The 26,513-nt window shown below is 47.6% G+C and overlaps 1 protein-coding gene across 2 annotated transcripts in view; it reads right to left on the bottom strand.

Moving 5' to 3' along the window:
* Positions 1-26,513, bottom strand: part of Sox102F (transcription factor Sox102F) — a 256,815-nt gene that overhangs the window by 168,441 nt on the left and 61,861 nt on the right. The gene's annotated exons all lie outside the window — the stretch shown is intronic.

Genomic DNA, 26,513 nt, shown 5'->3' with positions numbered 1-26,513 from the left:
TACCAACCTTCTAGAACTTCTGTTCTGGGGATGAAAGTGGGGTAAGCTACCGAGCGGACGTATCGGCGTCCCCGCGTTCATTGATCGGACCGATTCGTCGGGTCGCGAGCGCCGCTGCTCGTCGTCCCTCTTCTTGTTCGTCTCTCCGATTTGCAGGGCCAACGCCGTTTCGAGGACTTTACGAAGACGCGTCGCGTCGCCTCGGCATCGGGCAATTAGTCTCGACCGAGAAGCCTTCGATTCCGTCGTGCCGAGGGCTTATCGCGACGAGGGATCGACGAAACCGGCCAAACCGAGTGTAACAGGGATTAAGATGCGGTGCATTTGGAGCACCGGCTGTCTCCTTTCCGTCGCCCGAATTACCTGTCATCTCTTTTTACCTCGAACAATCCGTTGATCCGTTTCTCGAGCCACGATCTCTCACGAGGGCCGTGCTGCTCTCGTTTCATTCTTCGCTCGTTTTGCTCGTTCGAATGGCGCGCCGCGTCCGACGCGTTCAAACTAACTGGACGATCGCGAAATTAATTGAACCGATACCCTGTGCGACGCGTATCAAAATAAATATCGTTCGCGCGAGATAGCACGGGTATCCGCGTAGGCTGTGCCGCTGCAACGGTTCCGACGAATCGACGACAACCGTGCGTCAACAATAGCGGCGGCACCGTTACATAAATCGAATTGCCTAACAGCTCGAGTCATTGCACAACTGTATTTGCGCGCCTCGATGGTACCAAAGTGATTTGTTTGCGCGCAATTTAGAACATCTGTGCGCGCGGCCTTCACCGACCGATTCGTAGGCACGCTCGTGATAATAACCTCGCGGTGCGCGAAGGACGTTCTCGAAAAGCCCGTAACACGCTCGGACGAAAAAGGAAAACCGAGAAAGATCGCGGGAGAGAGAGAGAGACGACGCCTTTCCTTCGTAGCCGTTCGCTTTGTCTAACAGGCAAAGAGCAAAGAGAGAAGCGTTCCACCGGGGAAAAAAAATAAAGAAATCGGGCCACTGGAAGGGTGGTTGATTTATCGTCTCCTCGAGTCCTGGCCTCTCGGAGTGGCGGCGGCGTGATCGGTTGCGCCACGTCGCGTTCCAATTTTGACTTCCACCGGCGCATAATGAATCGGTATGCAAATCCTCGAATAAGGATCATAACTCATTCGTGCGATATCGTGTTCTCACACGCGGTCAATCGGACGTGGCCGGTGGCAGGACGCGACGAGACGCTCGGCTCTGCTCCGCTATGCTCGCCTGTCGTCCACGCCTGGACCAGATAAAAATACCGAAGACCGACCGGCGTCAATTACGCGCGTGTGCGTGTCACGATGCACGTATACGTATTCGAGGCATCGCGAGAAAAAACGTCCAGTCAAACTGACATGAAATATGTGATCGCGTCCGCGTAAAAGTATCGGCCCACCATCGTCCCTGTTAAACGTGTCCGCCACTCGCTCGCGAAACCCACTCGCGACCGGCTTTCCTAGCAACGTTTCACGGCTGCGACGTCTTTTGCGACGCAAAACCTGAAGCCACGGGAACACACCGTCCCGTGATTAATGGTCGACCGGTCGAATTTCGAGGAACTGTTATCTCGACGACGGGAGTTAAGAGCTCGCGTTTACCCGCGGGTTTCGAAAAAATCGATTTTCCAATTTTCACATTTTCAAATTGCTGATACAGAATCGATAAGGAGAACTTACTTGTTCGGAATTTGCGACAACGAGCGTATCTCAAGACGCCACGAGGGTTCGAAACGACCGAGGCCACATACGAGGAGGATACATAATGGATGATTCCGTCGCGCGAGCACTCGCGTGTTAGCACAGATCGGTGTTTATTAAATCGCTTCGATTCGGGGGCGGATTTATCGCGTGGCCCCTGGACATTAACTGGGCAAAGTGTCAAGGGCGACTGAGCTCGTTGCGGCACGGATGGTTCGCTTTATCAGTGGCGGAACATTGACGGGAAACAGCGAGAAAGAGAGACGGATAGGCGCAGATAGAAAGCGGCCAAGAGAACGTTACAGAGAAGCAAGACTGACGACGAGAGAAAGAGGTGTACAACGACGACGAGGGGGTAAGAAGGGCTCGTTCGAAAAGCAGGGTACCCGTGTCCATTGACCGTAGGTACGCCAGTGTCGACCGCATCGATAATTCGATAAAGTGTCCTCACATTACCCTATTGATTGCTCCATTGTCCCACGACGCTTCTCGCCGATGGTCCCCGTCCGAAGCTTTCAACCCTTGGTTCAACGCTTTGCTTCCTCTTCCTTAGTCTCAACGACGCGCCGACTCGTTTGTGTACACGATTATAACGATATTTCCATACGTAAAAGGGATAGTTCCGTATCGATCGAGCTTGCTGCAGCTTCGTTAATCATACCGGCCACAAAGGACGAGCCTATTGAATTTCTAGCGAAGCTTCGTCCGCACTCCAAAGCGGTCTAATGTGCATCGCGTTCAGCCTCGAAACATGCTTGGAACGAAGAAGCGTATTCGAAAATAGTACACCGAGAAAAGATTTGATAGACTTGATTCGACATATTTGGAACGATCGTAACTAGACATTGAAGACACGTCGAATGCACTCGTCTCGGTACTGTCAAAGATAATTTTGACCAAGCGACGTGCAAGTTTAAACCTTGACTAGAAAATTTACAAGTTCACCTGAGTTCTAAAAATTGCTGTCGTTGCAAAAAATCTGTGGAGTATAATTACCAGACTGGCAGTACATTTAAGTAGAGATCGCGTTTAATCGAAAATATTTTCGAGGTGTTCGTCGAAACAATGCAGCAGGGTTCGAGCCTAATCTTCGTATGTATATCGGAGGCCACGCGAGCGGAGGAACGGCCGTAGGAAGGATCTGTGGTGAAATCGAGGATCGATTATACCCGAGGAGGGTCTGGAAAGAAAGCTGGCACAGGAAGACGACCGAGAGAGGCCAGGCGAACGGAGAGAGATCCGAAGCTCTGCTGCATGCCTGAATCCTAATTGAATCGTCAAGATGCTCGACTACCGGCCCTCCTCTGGCCTGCTGACATCAAGAATGTGACAGACAGTCAGGCATCGTGCCCTTTTCACGATCCCATCGCGTCGAACCTACGGCGACCTGCCTTACGGATCCGGACGTATTGCCTGTTGTTCCATCCAGCTCGTTTACGCATAATTTGCCCCACCGCCCCGTGAATCGGGTTTACGACGCGCGAACCCCTACGCTCTCACCGCCTGCGAATCGGACCTGTGGTCTACCGCTTCGACCGCTCGATGACTTCTCTTAACAGGTTAACGCGTCGAATAATGGGGTTACCGTCGCCGCGATATCAACACCCTCGAATAAACGAGAAAACAATAGCGCGATAACTAGCATTGTTTCGAGATTCAATTTTTACTTTAACTCTCATTTCTACACGCTGTATTATTTACATGAAAAAATTTTAAATTACATAATACTTCACACTCGACAAAATGTGTGACCCTCGAGATTAGATTTTTCGACGCCGAATGAAATGTAAATGGAAGAACGGGGAACACAAAATTTGTCTCTGGTTTCTAGAGAATCTTCTGACATTGGACTTGAGGCTAAGCTTATCGTCGTGGTGTTTGTACCTGTTCTTGTGGGCGGAGCACAGCGTGCCATTCTATTTCAGCTCGGCTTTCATTCATAAGTTGGGTTTTTAATAGCTTGCCGTGGTACAACGCGCAGCGCCTCTGGCGACATTCGAGGATAGCCCCGATTTCTTCGACCCGTTCCTGCGATACGCTCGTCTAAAACCTTTCTCCCGATTTTTTACCGCGTCAGTCCACGATCTAAATCCTTATTCCGGTCCCAAGCTTTTAATCGGAATTTTTCTCGCGAGATCTCTATTGTTACGCTTTGAAATGTTGGACCGGGTATTTGTCAAAGCCGGGGATATGTGTGGAAATGTATCAAGAAGACCAGTTTCAAGAAGACTCCAAGAAATATGAAAATGAAACACGAAATTAAAGTGTAATTGTTTGAAGTGAAATTATATATGAATCCGAGTATTGCTGTTGGTAACGTAGAAATCAGTGCCGAGTAAAGTGAAAGCAAATTAGTATTTTATGATACAAAAGCTTTTCGTGTATGGAACAGTTTTAATCTTTTATTGAATTCTCTTTTCCAGAATACACGAAGACGAGGATCGATACGAAAATGTAAATTTGTTCGATACTTTTATTTGCACCTCGGTTGGACCAGGTGTATTGTAAAAAGTATTTCCCTCGCTCGCTATCTCGTAAACGTCGAAGATTAACATCTTAAATATTTCGAACGATGGTATCGCTATTTACCGAGTCTATCTTTAATCCTGTATAATTATCTTGCGAAGAAAATCTATGTTTTAAAAATCTTGAAACAAACGATTGATGATAATTACATATACAACGTCGAGCAATTTGAATTTAATTGCTTTTAATTCGATAAATAGGAAAGTATAATGGTTTTACAGAAGAGTTAGCGATAGAGTAAAACAATTTCGCGCTGTAGCGAAGCAAAATGATGTGTTCTGTACTCGCAAGTGTACTAAATATGATATTAATATCTAGGAAGTAAAACGAAACGATTAATACTCAAGATAAGGTACTGCGGAATTCATAAATTCTGCATAAATCTTGTTCACCTTCTATTATTAATAACCGATAAAAAGAAATGTTGAATGCCGTCCAAACGAATTCTGGCTCGAAAGAGTTAATAAATTACTCGGAACCCCTATATTAAAGAATGACAGAAATCGACAGAAGAAAAATAATGCAGCTGCCATGTAGTTCGATAATGCATACACGACTTTTCAACGAATACAAATGGGGCTTAAGGAAGGTGCTAATGAAGAAATCAGGCAGAGCGAGACTCGAGCGGTGGAAAACAGGCTGGTTCGCCGAGATCGCGAGCAATTTCATTCGCAAGAAACCCGGAATTACGCAAGCGAGCATGGTCCGCCGGCAATGATATATTACAGATGCGATACGAAGATTAGATGTTTGAGTGCAGATATAATATTATTGGTGCGGAATGCGTTTCCTGTTTGACAAAAGAGAAACGAGCGCTAATCTTTCTTGAGCAGCATTTGCGGAACGAAGCAAATGACACCGCGAGAGATCGACGTGTTTCCGGTGGAAGAACCGGAAGGGCATTCGGCGTTATCGTCGTGCCCACGGCGCGCATCTGCTCGCGTAACACGTAACTCGATCCGTAGGAATTCTGTTTGACATCGGAGAATAGGGCGGATCTCGTTCCAATCGAGATCGTAATCTCTCATTTTTATAAGGCAAACTGTTAATTCGTTCCGTGCGTTAATGTTCGAGCGAGACCGGCTTCCTTCCAGCGCAGCGGCGGCCACCGCAAAAGAAACGCGGCCGTGCAATTAATCTGACAGCGCACGGACGTATTTCGCGTTCGCGTTCGTTTCCGGTTCTCAAACTTCCACGGAACGTTGCGAAACCGATCGGCCGTGCAACGACGCGACGCGACGTCCATTTCGTGCTACGTCGCCCGATTGTTGCCGTGACTTTTATTGCTTTTTATCGACGGGATCGACAGGAATTTCGCGCGATCGAGCATCGATAACATCGAACACGGCGAGCTTGAGTGTACCTGCAGCGTGTCTTCGTATTTAAATAACCGGCGGACACGAATTTGCTCCAACAAATAGAAGTCGATATGATACATCGACCGACACGGTGGAAATGGCCATGCGTTACACCTTGCGATAAAACAGTCCTGTCCTAGACATAGCGCAGAAGGACGATTTTGGCGAAAATTTAACTAGGAGGAAAAGTCGGCGAATACCGGATGTCGAGGAATCCTCGAAGGAGAAAGTTCATCGAGCCCCACCGGGCGATCGCCATTTTTGTCGCAGGTGCGGACGAATGTTCAACAACAAATCATTCCGCTGGTTGGTCGGCAAGCCGCGCGAGCGTGTCTTCGTAAGCCGATTAATCCTATCGAGCGTATCTCCAAAGGGCTCTGTTCACGCGCGCTCGCGCTCACGATGGACACGCATATAGGTAGAAACGCGCGAGGTCCTTTGGGCGCGATCATCTCCTCGACGAGAAGACGAAGAATAGAGCGGGACGGGAGGGAGAATATTCGAACAAAGAATTGAAGAGGAATAAGGAGAGAAGGTACATGCGCAACGTTAAGGACGAGAGGGCGGGCGGGCCGAGAGGCGAGGGCGACGCCACGAGGCTTATAAATAGACACGCGGATAATCACTCAGGATTTATGGTAACCACGGATTATCAAGTTGTACAAGGGGGTATATTTCATATTCGCGACGTTACCTTATTTCAATGGGGGAATACCTGTTCCTCGCGTTACAAACTGCATGAACGCGCATACACGAGACGACACGTGTGTTGCCTCCGCGTCGTCGTTCACCTGTGTACGTGTATACAGGGTGTTCGCGCGCCAACGTTGCCCTTCATTTTTCAACCGTTTGCTACGACGTTGTTAAAACATTGTCTCGTCGTAGACTGCGCATTCGGACGTAATCCGAAACGCGTCAGCGAGAGTAACAGCTGTTCGACTATCTCTTTCAGATTCGATTCCGATTCGACTTTCGATTCGCTCGTCGCGTAATAATAATCTGACCGTGATCTTAGCTAATTTATTCGGGATATAACCTAATCCGTATCGTGGCTACGAATCAGAAAAAATGATAGGCAGCGTTACCGCGAACACCCTGTATGCATTTGAACACCGAGACACCACGGAACTGGCTCGAAGAGGCGTCCAGGTGCTCTCTCTCCCTCTTTCTTTCTCTTTCGAACTCTACCTGTTTCTGTTCCGATCTCACCGAAGGGGCTGGCCTTCTCTCAAAATCATTCCCACGTTCAGCGGCTACAAAAGTGGCCGGCCACTTTTCCGAGAGACCGATCCCTTGACCGATCACCGACGACATCGTACACCGGCTCGATATCCCTCCCCGAGATTAGAGGCAGTGCCGTTAACGGGCGAAACGGCGTCGTTGGCGTCGCCCGTCACAACTGGAATTTCGAAACCACTCGACCGAGAGGATGAAATTGCAGGCGAGATACTGGGCTGAGACCTCTTTCGAACGTGGCAAGCAGGCAGAAATTGCTACCATGCGAGAGATGCGCCTCCTTGCGTACCGCGAGAACACGGAATGCGTTTTTAAAACCTGTCATCGCTCGAGCCTCGGATCCGCATGATTTTAACGCACGATCGATTCAATTGGCCGTTTGTCGGAATGGGAATCGTCTATGGGCTGCTAGGCGTGAAAGAAGCAAATGGTGACCGTTAATAAACGTAAAATGAATAGTGTTGTGCAGTCGGGTATGCGTCGCGAGGGAATACGCGAGATTCCAACTTATAAATAAATGTAAATGCGAAGACTTCTGCCAAACGCGTGATGCCGTTGCGAGAAAGATTCAGACAAGATTGCTTGAATGACACGTTTCGCAAAACGGAAATTCGCTATCTTAAGTTCGAAGTCCGAGAACTTGAGACTCGAAGGGAAATTTTTAATAACTGTAAAGAAGCATCTTGCAAGGACTGGATGAATACGTTCGCTAGCGAATGTATCGTTAGCATATGCAGATGTTTCAGATAGCGCGCTGTTAACTAGTATAGCTACCCTCGGTAACGGAAGAGTTGAAACGAAATGTTCGCGAACGCTCGGCATCGAACAAAACGCAGAATCGATCGAAACTCGTAAAAGTTTCATCCAGCCTAACAGTATCCGATACTCCGTTGAAATTTTTCCAAAGCGACGTGAGAAATGCCTGTAAGCGTAACCTCTTGCCTCGCGACTCTTATCGGTCCAGCATCATCTCGCGTACCCGCGCCGATTCATCGCGATCGTTCGAGGAGGAAAATGGAAAATGATTCTCTGGCAACGCGTTTATCGATTTCGAACAAAGGCGCGCCGCGAGGCCCGATAAGCGAACGGAGATCTGTCCACGGCGATTGCAGCAGCGATTCATTCGTTCGCGGCAATTACGAAGGAGCTCGAAGGAACGCACACGAGGCTTTAAACGCGAGTCAACTCCGTTGCTTCGCCGACAGAGGCATCGCGTGTACCGCAGATAATATCGCCGGGATGCAACAATAGAGCCGAGTCTCTCCTTCCTCCCTACCCTCCTCCTTCGTGTGTCCACCCTCATCCCCTACCTTCTTCTCGAAATATTCCCACAGAGCAACCTTACATGCCGGATTAACGCACCCACTGGGCTTCCCATTGTCAACGCACGCACACACCGCTCACCGATCGTCCCACAATGGCCCAATATTCCTCAATCTAAAACGGACCGGCGTCTTTCTATGCAATTGTTAACGGCCACCTTCTATTATGCAGCCGTAGCGCAGACCCTCGGATCAGGTTGCTTCGATTTCCACTATCAGCTTGGACCTGGCAGCCAGATGTTTATGTACGTCCTTCCTTTTCGGCGCTACCGCGACACGATATTTACGATTTTATGTCGGCCTTAAGATATTTGAACTCTTGATACGAGTAAGTTTAGAGATTGCAAAGGGCTAATTCGGGTTACGATGTTAAACGAAGCAAATTGTAATACTTATGAGGTCACCGAGGTGCAACGTACCGGATGATAACCACGTTAAATTATAGCAGTAAACGATACAATGTTGAGAGAAACATACCGCGATGCGTCGTATAAAGCGTAAAGGAGTAGATTGGAGTCGTGTTAAGTGAAGCAACATGGTTTAGTTTATTAGTTTCATGAAAGCTACCAGACTACCTTGTTGGACGATTATCGTTCCAAACACATACCTGTAACCCAACACGTGGAGCTAAACTCCTGTCCGTTCCGACGTAAGATGTTCAACGGTCATGCAATCCGGTCGATCCTTGACCTTACCCCTGGAATCTCGTTTACAATTATTCCATCATATCGGATCGATTGTTCGGTTCCATCGATAGTGCCCTTGGCGTAAGAGCTACCACCCGGTTAGCTAAAGGTAGCCACGAAAAGAAAACACGCTGGTTGCGAGGTACCGACCGACACACGCGAGTGGTAATTGAAGAAGATGCGCCCCTATCCCAAGCATTCATCTGACAAATCCATTCATCCGTTCACCTCAACCGCATCGGCCTTGAACGATCCAACGGCGTATACGGGCGAACGAGAAGTAACCATCGCATTCCACCAGCAATGAAAGCGCGCACGGTTCGAAGCGTGTCGACGAGGAAGAACGAACAAACGGTACCTAAGGGTCCATCGGTCTTCTTGTCCCGTCACTCCACGACGGAAAAAATACTTTGCCCCGATCGTCGCTAAGCCGACCAAGATAATTCTAACGAATTACACGACGATTCTTTACTAACGCATGCTTGGGTCATTGGCCCTCTAATGCGGAGATACCATTAGTCAGGATGTTAACTTTTATTCGTGCTGTACCACTTTATTTTCGATACAGGTTGGCCTACGCAACGATGTCCTAAGTATCAAAGTTCCTTTCATCTTTGAAAATTAATCGAGATTCGCGTGGGCCATCCAGTACTTTCCTAATAAGTATAGCGTAAATGGAAATATACGATACACTGATTTCTTACCCGATCCGAATCACGCGGAATTATATCACGGCATCGAATCGAGTCACGAGCGTGGTTTACACTCGAATGTTACCAAAGTAGAAATCTATCGTAGCTCGTTACTCGATCCAACGTTCATTAGCACCATAATGGGCAAGTTCGACAAAGTGCGTCTCTCTCTTTCTCGAACAAAACGTACGTTAGATTACACGCATTCCATTTACCGATACATAGTTAGGATTCGAAGAAGCAGCAATCGTGAAAAGCATTCGGCGGAATGTTGTGCCGATGCGATTCCTGCCGCTCGTTTATCGTAATTCGAGCGAGACGGTCGGCCATAGAGATTCACCGCAGAATTGGTGACAGCTAAACGCGGCAGATACACAATGTCACTCATGGGCAAAATCCGGTCGCGTGTATAATACGAATCTACTCGCCTGTTAACATTCCTCTCGCGGAACGGGTTGCAGTTAGCGACTCCCGGCTCTAGATCCCTCTAATTAGCTCTGGATTTATAATGCCGCGGATCCGAAGCTTCGATTGATCATTTTAGGAGTAGCTATCGCGAAGTCGGCCTTCGTTATTACCGGTTGGCCGATAGGAACGGGGCGCGTAACGAGCGAATGAAAAGCGCAGGGACCTCGAAGTCGCGCGATAAACGTGGCCAAACATCTGGACTCGTCGATCGAAAACGTCGATAAAACGTCGTTCGCCTCGTATAAATACCCTATGATTCTCCTTATTAATTTTTCGCCGTCGTAATCCCTTCCTTCCAGCGAGCGGGATTCAGCTTTCGCTCGTAATTATATCAGCGACGATTTAAATTCTAATGCCCGAACACGGTAAGTCCGCGGCGGTTAATGATCTCTCGTCACCGGCTGGAGAGAGGGCAACAGAGAGAGAAATTAACGCTAAAAGTGCCCGAGAGCAGATCAAAGCGAAACGCGGTTAACGTCGTCGTCGGGTGTTGTCGAACGTGAAACGACGCGGAGCCGTCGTTATGAAATAAGCGACGTCTCCGCGCGAGGACAGCCGACCGACGAACGAATTTTTCGTTGTGCCCGGAAACGAAATTGCGCGGAAAACGAGCTCGTTACCGGAGTTACGTATCGCGGAGAGAAAGAGCAGCTTCTCGCGGGAACGTTTCGGTGTTTACGCAACGCGTGCTCGATCGTACGTAGTCAATCGGTAATTCTTCGCGTGGAAACGGCAAATAAAAGGCGGAGCAACGACGAAGAAAAACGCGCTCGCCGGATCGAAACTGTTCATTATCCTTCGTCTTTGAGAGAGACGCGGCGCATTTGCGACTTCGTCGATGCGTAACACGACCGTACGTTTTGAATCGTTATTACGTAACGATCAAACGAGAGTAATAAGCCGTTGTCGCGTAAACGAATGTACCTAACGACTCGCTGTCGGTTAACGATCAATCGTTGGATTCCGTCCGCCGCGAGATTCTTAACGTCTTATCGATTGCATCGCTAAGTTTCTTTTATATGTACGAGCAGTTTCTTCTTACTTCTTTGGGAACGGTTCCAGCGAGGATCGTGAGAAAAGTTAAATCCTAAAAGCGAGCACGAGATTTAGATCTCTAATACACCGAAAGTCGTGGATCGACATCGTGAATTGGCTATACGGTAGACATTCGTACGAAATAAAGTAGCATTGTAGCACGCGTTGTATAATCAAGCATTATATCTTCGAACATTACTCTTTCTTCCCACCAAGAGAAAAAAAAAACAAGATTTCTTCATCGTTTCGCGAATCTATTCGACATTAAGTAAATTTGTTCGAGGTATCGTACTTCCACCGCCTATGCACGAGAACCTACAAAAGCATCCTTCGGGGCAGACAATGCCACTTGATCCTTCAGCCAGTGGCTCCGCGTCTCTCGTCTATTTCCCCTTGCGTGTTTTCTTTCTACCGTTCTACGTTCTCTCTCCTGCTCGCTCTCCTTACCGCGCCGTGGTTCTTTCTCCTTCCCGTTATAATGGGCAAACACATAATAAAGAGGGTAAGCGCGGAGCGTGTACGCGATATGTGGGGCGTTTAACAATGGAGCACACCTGAGCACGGGCCGGTGCTTTTGAGGTGGCTTTAGGAAGGTAGAGAAGGAAGGTACCGCATGGTGCATCGGTATGAAATGTGGTGGGACGAAAAACGAGCGGCGAAACGGAGCGAGGGGTACGGAACAATGCTTTCAACCTCTTCTTCTTCTTCTTCTTCTTCTTCTTCTGCTATGTGCCCCTTTTTCTCCCGTGTCTCCTCGCCACCGAGTCGGGGTGCCGGCACGATGCTCTCCCATTTGTTCGCGAAACACCGAACACAGGCAGTCACCTCGTACGCACGTCGTCGTAGCATAGCCTGGCATTGTCCACGACGCGACGTTACGCCGCACCCCTCCAACCAGAAACGCGGCCGTGCGCTTCTCTGACGTATCTCTTTCAACCTGCACCGGGATATTCTTGCGTGCTGGAAAACTGCCACCTTCCAGTTTGGCTTCTCCCTTTTTTCGCTCTCGTTGCACTTTTCTTTTTCTTCCGGAAATTCTTCGTTACTTCGACCTGCTAATTATTCGCACGACCGAGTACCTTGAATGCCGACAGTCAAATTGGTTAGCGGGACTCTCGTTCGGTGATGAAAGAAACTTCGGAAAATTAATCCTTCGTCCGTGCTTTTTAGTCGTAATGTTTGCTCGAGTGAGCAAATTCTTACACACTCGAGAAGACGGTGTGTCTTTCCCCTACGTTCTCATTTTTCCTGAGGAAGTCCTATCGTACTCGGCAAAGTGCATAGGAGGTAATAAGTAGATACTTTTGCTCGTTCCGATGTGTTTACATTATGTTCGCCGACCCACGGCGCGCCGTTTTCTTGTTCGTCTCGCGGAAGTATTTTGCCAGACCATCTCCGCGGCGAAGAGCTACGGCTCTTTATTCCCTTTCGTATGCACCACGCACAGGGATACGCGGTTGATTTTTCAAACGAGCAACGCGATTTCCCTCGGTTTCTAACACTCGAGGCGTATCTTACGCTAGGCATTGGATCCGAGTTGGAAGAGGGTTCGCTACGAGAGGCATAGCCAAAGGGATTTACGTGGTACTCCGAGGCGACCCCAAAGGTCGACCTATTGAAAAATTAGTAAATTATTTAAGACTCTGCCGGCCACGTCGGTGCTTGTTCGCGGTTGATTTATTTCGACTATCGTGATACATGGGCCGGCTATCCAATATTGTAATACGTTTTGCATACGTACGCGCGTATCATTGTCGACGTTCGTGGCCTAGCGATTGAAACACTACCCGGGCTATATCTCAACAGGTTCGCCGGGCGTTATGAGTGCCTGCTCTACACGGCATTATGTTCCTCAGGATGGAGCGAGCCAGAGGTGGGAGAAGAAGATACCGGTCGCCGCGCCGTTGTCGGATCAGAATCCTATATTATCGCGCTCTAGAAGCTCCGGGGCAGGTGTATCGGTGACCCTTGTCTTAGCACGTACTCCGCACGCATTTTACACCCTTATCCGACGGGATAAGACAAAGCGAAATATACCCTGACTCGTTTCGCGGCCGTACGTCTTCCATACGTGATGCGGCGTCCGAGTGAAACATTGTGCTTTTCAGTCTCGTTTATCGCGTTTCGATCGCTTTTATATTCAATAATCCCTTTTTCTAATCCACTGTTTCCTTCCCACTCGTTCAGAGAAATATTCAGAGAAATCTATCACCCACGTTATTACAGCGAAATAGTAGGATAAAAGATTGGTAAAACTGATAAGGTGATTTAATCGAATTTAAAAATAGTATAGCGGTGACTGTGTTCACTGTTCGAAGAATTTAACTTATTTAACGAGTATTTACGTATCTGTTTTGCGTACGCTCGTTATCTTATCAACATATGAATAATTCAATCTCGCTCGCACGTAACATTTAAACATTCGAGTGTACACATCTTAATTTTCAGGTTGAACCAGTTTGCATCCGTTAACGTTAAATTAAATTAACCATGTATTCCTCCAGTTATTTCAGCTAAAATTTATAAGCGTATACGTAACCTTTAAACAAGAAACAGTTAAGTTAAATTCTCGGCACATTACACTGCACCCTGCGTCATTTTTCACGCGGGCATTCGCCGTAATTAGCAACGCATCAGGCTATTCTATATTCCAGTCGCGGAACTTGTCAGATTCGAAAATCGCAATTTTCTCGTTAAATACACCTCGCTTAGTTAAGGGTTACACGCTAAACTTTCACGCCTATTAAGAGGCGCGCAAAGCTAGCTCGAGGTCCAAGCTATAAGTTGTATCAACGTCTCGGACACTCAATCCCGGCACGGATTGCGCGAGCCTGCCCGGTAATGAAACATTTAACGCGCGTTCCCTTATCTTCGCATCTGGTAATATACTATGTGTACAGCGTACGGTGAGGCGTGATAATTCGAACGCGCATTTCGCGGCTATTTTCCCCTCCTCACCTGCATCGCGAAGCGTTCCCGTTAGGGTGCGTTTAGAGCAAACGAGCACGAACGTGTAGCAACGGCAAGAACATTTATTTCTGCTCGTTTAGCGCAAACGGCTATCGAGTTAAATATTCGATCATACCAAACGGCTAATTGCGAGTGAATGTTCGCATCGAGCGCTGTGTTCGGTAAGAACAAACGATCGAGTAGCGTCGAATTGGATCTCAAAGAATCGTGTTCGACGCGGAATTGAACCGTAGCGAACGGAAAGCGCGACGAGGTAAATTTGCCGAAGCGGGGAAAGAATGGTCGTTTTCTCGTCTAATCTAAACACACCCTTATATAATGACCAGCACCGAAACGATCAACGTTGCTACTGAAAAGCAGCTCGAAGCAAGCCACTCTAACTCGTTAATCACACGCAGAACACCAGCAGTTTTGAAAGCGATCGTACACGCTCGGAGCGTACACGACAGTGTACACCGGACTCGACAAGGTTTCACGTCGAAACAGCGTCGATTCTCTAATTCGTAGCTCGCTTCGAATCGATTTATCGCCAGATCGAGATATCCTATCGGCGCGGACGACGATGCAGCGCGAAAACGTTTACCCCCTCTTATTGGCAGAACGTGTTGTCTCTGAATGCCAACGTTCTACGATTCGCCTTGACTTTTGTTCGAGACGCTTGAATTATGTTAAAGTCGAGTCGAGAAAGCGGTATCTCGATTCGAGACAATCGCCGCATTCTACCGTCGTCTACGCGTCAACCCGTCAATAACGGCGGGCTTATTCCTTTACCATCGATTTCTTTGTTAGCCGCGAGTGTGTTTCGAATCGACTCGTAATCTGATGAAACGTCGAAAATGATCGTACGTTCGAAGAGAAAGAGATTGTGAGAACTTACTCGCGTTGACGCTCGCAGAATGACAACGTTCGTTGGCCTGAAAATCTCGTCGCCACAGTGGTTTGTAAACGTTGTTGCTTCAAACAACGACAAACTCCCGAAGACAACGTCAACCTCGTCGCCACGCGCATTGATGTCTCGGACGACAAAATTTCAAATTGCAGCGCGATCTGCGCGTGCGTTATCTCTTACTATCGATGTTATCTACTGAACAGGTACATTTAAGAGATTTCCTACTTTCTTATTTCTAAATTATCTTAACGGAGGTATCAAATATTCTGCATGCGAAATGGTTTTTTATTTTACATTTTGAAACAGTAGCCTTGCGAATTCATCGGAATACGCGATGTCTCTTTAAATTGTAAAACATTGTTGTATGAAGTGGCGATGCAAGATGTTACGATACAAAAAATTGATACATCGAATTCGACTGATCGTCGTATGAGATTTCCGAAATCGATGGCAGGCAACGATAGACTCCTGCGCTTATCTTTCTCCAAAGAAAGTCCGCGTTGCACCGAAGCGTATGTATTTATGTAGAAGTTCGCAAAGGTTTCGAACGGTCGGATAATCGGAACGTTTTTAATCGATCGCCTTATACCGTACGCGTTGTCACTCGATTCACGTACGTCTATCGAAGGCACGATGATTCGTTCGTGGCGCAGAACGATTAGTAATTCAGATCACCGCTAAGTAAGACATTACGCGAACGGAGTAATTACGGTGTCGGTCGAAGTTCTGAAGAGTTCCTCGGATTTTTCCGCGGCGACGTGTCCGTTTAGGATGGCCGTTAATTAATGGATCGACGTATCGGCTGGGTTAAATTTAGCGAGGATTCAGCATAACGCGCGGTTAATTAGCCGAATGGAATCTAAGGCATCCGATTAAGGGGAGTTCGGAATAGGGAACACGGGATACGGGCAGAGGGAACTCGCGTGCGTGTAGATCGCGTCCTTGTGTAGCCAAATAGGTAGTGGCGACATCTACTTGGCGCCGGTCCACTCGTTCTGCAAGAGCAGCATCCCGACACACACTCTATACCTTGTCGAAGAAGGAAAGGGTAGAGAACACGGAGAGCAGAGAGCACGACGACGAGGACGAGGTGGACGACAACGACAACGAGGCGACGCGTTGCTGCAGCTTCCTCCGGTTTGAAGTTGCAGCTCTCACCGTCGGGAACACGCGGCAACCGATCGGCTGGAGAGAAAAAAAGAACTCTTCGCAAAACCAGCGGCGTAATATACGATCCTAGGGTCCCGACCGAGAGCGTCCAACGTTTATCTCTTTCCGATACGGAAGTCTGCCGGAGGAATTAATTGCCTGCCGTGGCACCTTACCACGGCTCCGGCGTCCCGATGCAATATCTGTTCTCCTCCGAGCCATTAGCCGGGCGCATACTTTACATTAGAAAGCACGTAAGAACCGTGGGCACAACGAGGAGACCTGTTCTCTCGCGAAACCTTGTTTTGCGGAATTCTCGCTTCTAGCGTTCGCACAGACAACTCGGAGGGGGAAGGAAAAATCCGCCGACGAAAAGTTACCGGCGTGCAGTGGATCGTTAGCGGACCGCGTTCGGGTGTCACTGCTGACCCAGACCTGCGCACGATTTCTTAGTCACCCAGACATTTTACGACCCTGCTGAGCCGACCGATCGCGGTTAGGCTCGTCGTCGTGTACTCGCTGCGTTTAGAGATCGAACTACGATATTTTTCCTGCGATATCTTTTAAGGGATTAGACTACTTCTCGATCGTAAATTATTTTAAGAATAACATATGACAGGACGTGTTGCATCGGTTTCTCAAAAATGCGCACGGTACGAACTGACCTAATACTTGCGGTATGGATTAATTCTTCAGTATCGTGCAATAAGCTTCGAAATATTTTTATAGCGTACAATATATCAGAGAAAGCAATCAGACTTTTTAATACAACTGTTCAACGCGCCAGCTAATGTTCAATATGAAAAACGGCCGTATAGCATAACTCCGTACCAAGAAGGGTATATAAGCAAAGATTGCGGTACCTCGATGAATTTTTGAGCGAATCGCGTGAAAAGTTGCCGATAAAGGTGACACGTGACAAGATAGCTCGCATAGCGGACCAAGCATTAATTTCGATCGAGGCGTTATTAACCCGCAGAGGCTGGTCGGGGCTACGAAGCGTGAGAATTTGTCTCGCGGTGACTGGATCGGAGATCGTTCAGGATCAACGACGCCGTTTCAGCATCCATTCTCTCCGCGTTTCCTTCTTCGTGTCGGTCGTTGCGATAGGATAATGCTGGCTGCGCCCGGGTGACGAGACAATCGGCAAAAGAATAGCACGCTCGTACCGCGAGAGAACCAAACTTTCACTTCGATCCGCGGCGCTTCGATTCGAAACGAACGACGAGTCGACGAGGAAATCTACGAGAGACAGCGAACGAGTCGAGATAACCTCGGCGGGCCCGTACGACTGCGTTTCGTTATTGGCCGATTATTTACGTTCACTTTTCCGCGGGTGATTTCCGTAGAAAGGAAAGCTCGTAGAATTATCCGTTGCGTGATACAACTGCTTCTACCTTTATGAAAGAGCGAACGAAAGGAAAGCGATATGCAAATGATCTTCGGAAATGTAGAACTTTGGAATTTTTTAATTACATGTTCTAAAAATATACGATCGTTTATGCATTGCAAATGAGAGTCTACTGAAACATCTGTTTTGGGTAGAAAATACTAAAGCTTACTTAGGAAGTGTCACCGCTCCTAGAGCGCTAAAAGCATGAATCCCGTGAACGATAAACTTCGCACCACGATATCCGCGGGCCGTAACGAACGTGTTAAACGATCGAAGAATAAAAGGTTTGAGAACAGCGAGAGGTTCGACAACCGCGACGGTATAAGAAACCATCAGAAAAGAGGAAAATTCATGCTGCGTTGCGTACAGCCAATAAAGACTCCTTTTCTCTCGCAAGAATCGGTATATTTTCCGACAGACAGGAAAACGCACGAAGCACGCAATCGAAATGATTTATACAGTTGGCGATGACAAGACTTCCAACTAGTTAACGTTCGCTTGCGTAACCGGCAAATTATACGGTACAGGTAACGATCTCTTTGCAGTCTGCTTAAAGACGTTTCACTCGGCTCGTTGTCGCTCGACATGCAATTCGAACGTGCGTTGTCCCGTTCGCTATATAATAATACTATTTTATGCGACGAATAACTTTAATGCTATACGGACTTTTCAAACAGCCAGTGATTTCTCCCGAGTCTCGCGAGAGAGACAGAGAGGGTATCGGTAACGATACCGCGTTGCAGCAATTACTCGCGAAAGAATATCGATAAAACGATACATTTTCGAGATTACGAATAAGTTTCTCTCCCTGTATAAACTGCGCGATAATTTCAAGTAGTTAATGTCTTAATTTCCCTGATATTCAGTGACCAGGCAACGGTCGCGCGGAGCATAAAGCGCAGCTAATTTCGTGAAAAATCGAATGGTCGTTATGAAAGCAATTTAACTAGTAATATGTTGCACGCTTTGAAATGTCGTTAATTCGTGTTGTGAAAGGATATCGGTTTTCTGTATTGCCAGGACCGATTAAACACAACGATACTATCGTTCGCTGATACGCAATCTACTTCTTAAGGAGAATCTAATTCATCATACGAAATAGGAACGCTAATTCTGTGTCAAGATCTCGTTAACACTTTAGTTATCAGCGCCGTTAATACGGGACATGGTCGATTTCTCACGTGACAGTCGTATGGAACTATCGCGAGAACGTTGTGTCGGAACTTTTATACCCGCGTTGTTGCCCAGTCTCGTTATATCGCCACGTTCCAGTCGTTATATCGCAACGAAGTACATTGGAAAAGTATCGACTTGTTGGATCGTCGACACGTTGTATCGGTTGTTGTAACGCATAATCGAATAATCAAAATTCATTACAGAATATATAAATTTGATCTGAATAGTTGACTCTTCGTTTCGCAAGACACTCGATTATTCGGATTGAATGATTCTTTCATCCATGAACGTTCCAACCGAACGAACTCTCATTAGCTTGTAAATCAATTCCATTTTCCTTTTGAAAACGATCGTTCAACTAAACAGTGGACAGGCTATTATGGATTGGCTCTCGATCCGTGGCTTTTTAGCATTTCATAACAGCGAAAAGAACAGCTTGACCGTTAGATTAAATTGTACATTGAACGTAAAGTAGCGTGCACAGCCGGCGGCGAAAATTCCGCGTACTCGTGAATCGATCTATCGCGAGGGTTGAATAGCCATTGGATAGGTTCGGATTTTGGTACCGTTGCTCACTTGCCCGATAGTTCGTGCAACACAGAAACGAACGTACAAAAGCTACGTAACAAAAGTAGCGCAGAAACTATTTGTAAATGTTCGGTCGAAAACATTCGAACAAACACCTGTCGGTTTATCATCGAGGATTTTTTCCATGCGAACAAATAATTCCGAATGTCGAATCTCTGCCATAAAAGCGGAACGTATTTGTTACATCGAGATGTATTCCTAAGTTCCTAGTGCCCCTATAGTAATTAAAATCGAACACGATATGTGCATACCGTTACGGCCTTTCGACGCGTTAATTCTGGGATTAGGATACTCGTGCCCGATGATTCTTACGAAATCATCGACAGTGTAATTTGCAAAGACCGTTAACACGTTCTACGCTCCTTGTGGTTTCCTCTTTTTTCTTCGAATAAAATTACACTGAAATGTCAGCAGTCGCTAGGAAGTATCCACCATTTGATACATTTACGTCGGCCAAAGTTAGACTTTAATTTATGATGCCGAGGTAAGCTGTTCGCGTGTCGTGCCGATGATCAAACGGCGAAGCTAGAGCGCGTTAATTGTGAATTGGCTTCAGGTAAGCGAACGGAGTAGAATCGGCTGGTGAACTGTCCTCATCCGAAGGGAATACTAATTTTATCGCGGTATCGAAGTCGCTACCGACTATTAATAAATCATAACTAATACGCTACACGTCGCGAAACTCGGGAACTCGCTCGTCACGCCAAGAATAAAGACGTTAGGCCGGGGTCCTCGAGTCGCTTTTAATAGCGATCTCATTCTTCTTCCGTTAATATTGCTTGCGTAACACTCTCGGCAGGATATTAAACTCGTTGCGAGACGTTGATGTCCATGTTTTATATTGCGCTGTCTTATCATCGGCCATATTCGCGATCTAATAGTTCGTAGTTAAGGACAAGGTAAAGAGTATGCGCTGTACGCTGCTGCCAGGCCATTGATGATGATACAAGAGAACGGTACAAATTCATATTCTCACTTTTGACAACCTGATGAATATAGCGCCTACAGGTTAATATGCATTACCGCCATTTATATTGCCCGCTGAGCGAGTTTCCCTTCGCACGGACTTTCATATGGATTAGACATCCTATTACCGCTACCACAAGTCGTAAATGTTATTTAATAAATTTTCGTAGAAACTTCGCCTCGATAAATTCTACGCGAATACTCTTTGTATATAATGGGAATCGGTTCATCGATGGATTGTTGGGATACTTTTAACCTGAGCGGCGACATCCGCTCACGGACTTTCTACCATCAGCGTGCACTTTATTCGGTCGCGACGTGGAAAGCGCAATGTTGCAGGGGTGACGATAAATCAAGGTGGAAGGCGCGAAACGGACAAAGAGTGGAAGAAAAGTGGCTAGACCGGGGAGAAATAAAAATCAAATACGATGCTTACCGTTCCCCGGGCACGTCGAAGCGGCACGGATCGGAAGTCAAGTGCGTTCAATCGTTAATCATGCGGCCACGCAAAAAGAAACTCCATTGGAAATCACGCCGTTTGATTGTGTGCACGTTACTCGGCCTGTACGGCCGGCATCTCTCTCCCCTATATTGTATCGACGTATTGTTGACTCACATACATTTTCAGTTCTGGCAACCTATAAATCTTCGCCGTTTCCTCTTACAAGCCATTACCGAACGAGAACTCGGATACTTGTGCCGGATCGTAAGACGACAACGACAACGACAACGATAACGACGAGGACGAGGACGAGGACGGAAAGTAAGAAGCCATTGAGTGGCACGAACGTGGTCGGAATTAATTTCATCTGTTGCCGTGCTGTTAGCACTCACGCAACCACGTCGAATGAATGGTTCTGCACCTGCTTAGAAAAGAGTCATTACGCCCGGCGAAGACAAGAGAGCCGCGCGCGTATATACTCGCCTAGCCCTCTTCTTGCGACAGAAACGGTCAACGGCAATTTGTTTGGAAGCTTCGTTAACGTCCGTGGGTCCTTCGCGTCGAACATCTTGCGCAAGCTGGCCGCGCGTTTTACGCACGTGGAGATAATAGGCTTTTTCATCGAGCCGGTTAGTCACAGGAAACCAATTAATAAACCTTCGATAAGTATTAACTCGCTTATAACTCACTGTCAATTCGAAAGATGAAAGTTGGCTTTTATCGACATCTCATCGATTTTTTTCAAATTACACGCTCTGACAGCGCGTCTTCCGAGAAATATTGAATTTTTAAGTTGATTCGATGAATTTTAGAAATCCGCATTCACAATGGAAGACGTTTTATTTTCATAAAAAATTGACGAATATCAGCTACTTTCTCGACTTTCTGATTGCCTATGACTCTCTATAATAAATTTAAGTAATCAAAACGAACAATGCAGAAATCTCGGCACATAACAATTATGGTGTATCGCCGAGCAAGCGTTTCCCCGTTAACGGTCTGAAAACTGGAAAGGAATAATTTCAGGGCGTGTACGAAGGACCCCGTCCTGTTTCTCGTTTCCCTATCTCCGCTGGTTTGTTCCCCTGATTCGAAATAGATATACGACACAGATGGTCGGTTTACATCGTTCGTGATATTCTCGAATCGCTCGCGTACGTACGCAGCACTCGGTTGAAGTGGCCAGACGGGACAAGTTCTTGGTTAATTACCGTCGAGTCTTACGTATACGTATATATTTTGCAGAAAGAGGCCGAACACACGGAGATAAACGACAGAGGTTGGCAGAGTTGAAGGAAGAGGAACGGCGTGCAGCGACGCCGGAGGAGAGGAGAGGAGAGCAGAGTAGAAGCGGGAAAGAGAATGAGAGGTGGACCGAGAGAAAGGGGAAAAGGGAGCACGAGGAGAGGCTGAAGCGGGAGCCAGAGGAGATGACCGAACGAGATGCTCTTTGAGACACTGAGAGCTCCAATAAAGCCGGACCAATTACTGGCTACCGTCCTTTCCCATTCCCTATTGATTTGCATTCAAATAGATGTTATACTCTAAGTAGACGGATCCTAATGGATTATCAGTTCGAGTCATCGCGAGAGCTTCAAAGCTGTACTCGTTCCCTTTCCACAGAGAACCGCCTCCTTTCCAATCCTCCTATATCCACTGTTTCATCCATTTCCTAATGAAACCTCCTCTTGGATTGGCCCTTTTTCTAAACTTACCTAATGATCAACTCGAAACTTATCCCGCTACCACGTTACACACCAGCTTCTTCCGCTTCTTCGACGGAGAGAGGAATTACTCCGTTCGCCTTCGAGTAGAAACCGTTTCTCGAGATCCTCTCCGGGGGTAAGTAGTTAAAAAGATGCTCGAGAGCAGCGCGGAAGCAATTTTTGCGTCGTTCGATCCTTCCCGATGCACGGTTTAAAAGACCGGCAATCCGCGTAATCGCGAGTCATCGTTGTACGAATAATCGGCCGGGACGGATTATTTGAGCGAAAAACCGGCCAGCCGGATCTAACGATACGAATTTTCAGCTTTATATTTCGGCGTATCTCGAGCGTCTAGGGGTAGGAGGTGGGCAAGCACACTTGTCGAGCGCCATTCTGTGTCGGTGGACCAGAGTAATGAGTTAAAATGAGTTTGGAATAATCGCGGAGTCTGGGCTCGTCCCCTTTCTCCCCGGGCAGTGACCAGCAGCGTTAGCAGAGATGTGACCGTGGGGTTGGAGAAGGAAAGGCCAGAGATAGAGGCGGAGAAAAGAGGGAGAAAAAGGGGCAGAGAGAAAAGCAAGAGCACCAAGTACGGGACGACTTTGTGGGCATACTCCGGTGGTACGTACGTCGGGATAGGACGGGGGGCAATGGGATGGGTGCAGTGGTAGAGCGCGTGTCCGGTATCCGACTCGCTAATTAGCTGCAAGGTGGGATAAAGAGTGGCCGAGTCGAAAACATTAAAGCCAGCAGCCGGGTGGAAGTGTAATGGACGTTGACGTATGGCCGGTATAGCTACCGAGGTCCAACAGTCATGTCGGAGAAGTAAGTACTTGGCAACGACCTTTCATATACACGGAGTACCCAAAGTGCTCGCGTTTCGACGATTCCTCCACGATTCTCCGAGCGTCCGATCGTTAATTGCCATACGATTATCCTCTAGTACAGAGGTTCTCATAGTGCCGCTCTAGACCTACCCGTAGGTCGCCTACTAAAATTATTTAACAATCTCTCATTTAAAGACCTTTAGGGGTTCGGAACTTTTGTACTTCATCGTGTTCCGAGACCTTGGAAAATAATTAACGAAAGATTACCATTACCGAAAGCACCGCTAAATCTGTGAAACTTTGGGAATCCCTGTGTTAAGGGATGCACCGCGTTATTATTCAGATGCGTGCAGTTATCGCACCGTGCAATTTCACGAAATTGGATAGAACGCCGGATACCAACGATCCAAGCTCCCCCGTAATCTCTCGCTGTTACATTGTAGTGAACCACCGCGGCCGTGTTTAACGTCGATGTTTTTTTTGGTCGGAGCGATGGTTCCTAGGCACGCTTGTATTCACGATCCCTCGTGCTCGTCTGGACCCTTGACCTGGCTGTTTCGTCGGGTATTTGCATGATTCGAGAAGTACTCGCTGGACATCGGAAGAGCGAGTTCGAAAGTGCTCGATACTACTGGCACGTCACGTACGTCGATGAAATCGGCGCGGAAAGTTTCGAGCGGCAAGATTAAAGGATCCCCTCGGATCGCAGCGAAGTGCAAAGGACCTTAGGGACCAACTCGATCCTCGGACACGTTCGCTGTTTTACATAACACCATGCATTGTTAACGGTTACGTCCGTCCTCGATTTTCACGAAATCAGGTCGATTCGTATTATCCTGATTCCATTCGGACAATGACGTTTATATTGTCAATTTGTATTCGGCAACTCCCTCAACTTGCACGAATTTGTAAGATATAGGGATGTATGATGTGACGATGTAGAATCCAGAAATGTTGAGGGATCTGAGACTGAAGAGATCTGGAGCCTATGAAATCTACGAATCTCGGGATCTACGAATGTAGGAATTATGGAATGTACAGATGTAGGGATGAATTTTGTAATATACATTGCACACATGTTTCCATATTATAGCCTAGATTCGCAGCCAGTCGGGCAATATATGAGACGTTCGTGTCAATGCACCGACGATACTTACGAGCGTAGCTTAGCAGAACATCTGTACAGTCGAGAGCAAATCTGGTTTTACTATAGAAAATATGGTGACGAAAGGGAAAGATTTATCGCGCATCTTGATTTTAAGAATTGTTGAAAATTTGAAAATTTGGGGACCTAAGGAAATTTAGGAATATATGAAAATTTGGAAATTGAAACGTTCTCGAGTTTAGATACGCATCGTTATGCAAAGGAAGCGTGCGTTACAGCCGAGTGTACGCGTCAGAGATGTTCGCGCGTAGGTGCAGAGCATTGCGCGGTCCGTTTGCTTTACGACGACGTTATTCGCGCTAAGTCACGGCATCGTGCGTAATAAAGCGCGGAAAGCGAAGGGTGAACGATAGGCGAAAGGTTGCCGGATGGTTGACGGTTTTCAGCGGATCTCGCGGACACCGCGTTGAAACTCGCGGACTCCGTCTCGCTCGAGGGGACGACGAGGGGAGGCGTCTCGCGTAAGGTAAATTTTCCACTCAGCCGGACACACTCGATGCACAAATTAAAGGATAGAAAGGAGCCGTTGGGATCCGGGAAACGAGGAGAGGCAGAAAAGCGACGGCCAGATAGAAAAGACAGAGTCGAAGAGACGAGTAACGGGGGCTAAAGGGGGTTCACAGGCCGACGACTGAAAGAGGAGGTCGCGTGTTGGTTGGTTGGTTGGCTTCGAACGAGGGGTGGAGAGGATCGGCCGGGCGGTCGGTCGGATAGGTTATACCATCTTTCATGTAATTACTGACATAAAATGCCAGAAGATTTTCGCCCTCTCCTTCCCTCTTACCCCACCTACGAACCCTGCTCTCTCGATCACCTTCTCTCTTTCCCCGCCGGCTGAATTTCTCGCCGCTTCTTCGTCCGTCCCTGTCCGATTCCTCTTGCCCTCCTCTTTCACCTTTTTTACCGCTCCGTTCCTCCTTCGCCCCGTGCCGGTTCTCTCCCGCTTCTCTCACTCGTTCGCGTCTTTTTCTCCTCCGCGGAGTAGAAAATTTTCAATTCCATTCATGTAAATTATTGTAGCGCACCGACTCTCGACATGTGCAACTTGTATTAATGACGCAGTAAAGGAGCAGACGGGCGGAGAGCTGCCCATTAGCGGATGAAAGCGGAGGGCTCTCAGCGCATAGCCCGATAATAGCCCGACTTATACCCACCGAGGCTGTGTAGTTTAGCCCACGTTACGAGTCTGCCGTGCCTCTGCCCTGCCTCTCTGCCTCGCTGCCCTCTCTCTATCCCTATCCCTCTATCCCTAGCCCTATCCCTGCTCTGCCCGTTTGCTCGTCCACCGTGCGCTTCTCTTCCACCGATACGCGTCTTTCCTTATCCTCTTAACACCTACGTATCCCACTGCCGCCGCTTTTCCTCTTCCTTCGCTTTCTCTCCTTATCTCTGACTTATTTACTTTCCTTTTTCCTAGCCCCTCTTCCGACTCCACCTAACGATTCCACGAGAACGATTCTCTTCTACGATTCGACCAAGATAGTACTTCATTCTTACCGCGCCGCGCTCGTTAACTTTTACGACCGATTTCTTTCTCTTCGCATTAAGCGACGCGACTCTTCCTGTCTAGATTAACGCCGGCCGGGTATAAAGCTAAGTCCGCTAACAACGACGATCTCTTTGTCGACGTTTCTCGAGAAACCGCTCGTTCACCAATGTTGTTCCACATTTATTCTTACCTCCGTTCTCGAACGCGTTTCTCTTTGATACCTTCTGCCCGATTATTGCCAGCGAAAGCAGTTATTTTTTGCAACATCGTACAACGTCCGCGTATTCCGTGACGAAAAAAACGTTCGCTCGCAATTGCGATCGTCCACTTTACGGCGCCACAAAGTTGAATTTCTCGCAGGAACCTTCCTCGAAGATAACTCGTACGCGATACGAGTTGCCGATACCCTGTGTCGTAATTCATATCGCCGTTAAATTTTCTCCGTGCAAACAATGGCTACAATATTGCGAGCGATGTAATACCGAGCACGCTCGCGAGGAATGTATGCAGCTGCAAAGTGGACGGACCACGTCCCGAGTAAAATTCCGTGGCACGGCGGCCAATTGCTGTCGAGATACAGCATTATCGAGCCGCGTGGGAGTGGATTTTTCATGGTGGCGATAACGCCGTCGAGATACCGAGAGTGCACCGTATCTAGGGACAAGCTCGTCTCGATTTTCACGAGCGTTCTCCGCTCGAGAGTGGCCGCGCGCG

Source organism: Megachile rotundata, chromosome 5 (assembly GCF_050947335.1).
Source record: "Megachile rotundata isolate GNS110a chromosome 5, iyMegRotu1, whole genome shotgun sequence".
In the NCBI taxonomy this organism is placed as follows: domain Eukaryota; kingdom Metazoa; phylum Arthropoda; class Insecta; order Hymenoptera; family Megachilidae; genus Megachile; species Megachile rotundata.
The sequence above is the reverse complement of the archived record's forward strand: the minus strand, read 5'-3'. Positions and strand labels throughout refer to the sequence as shown.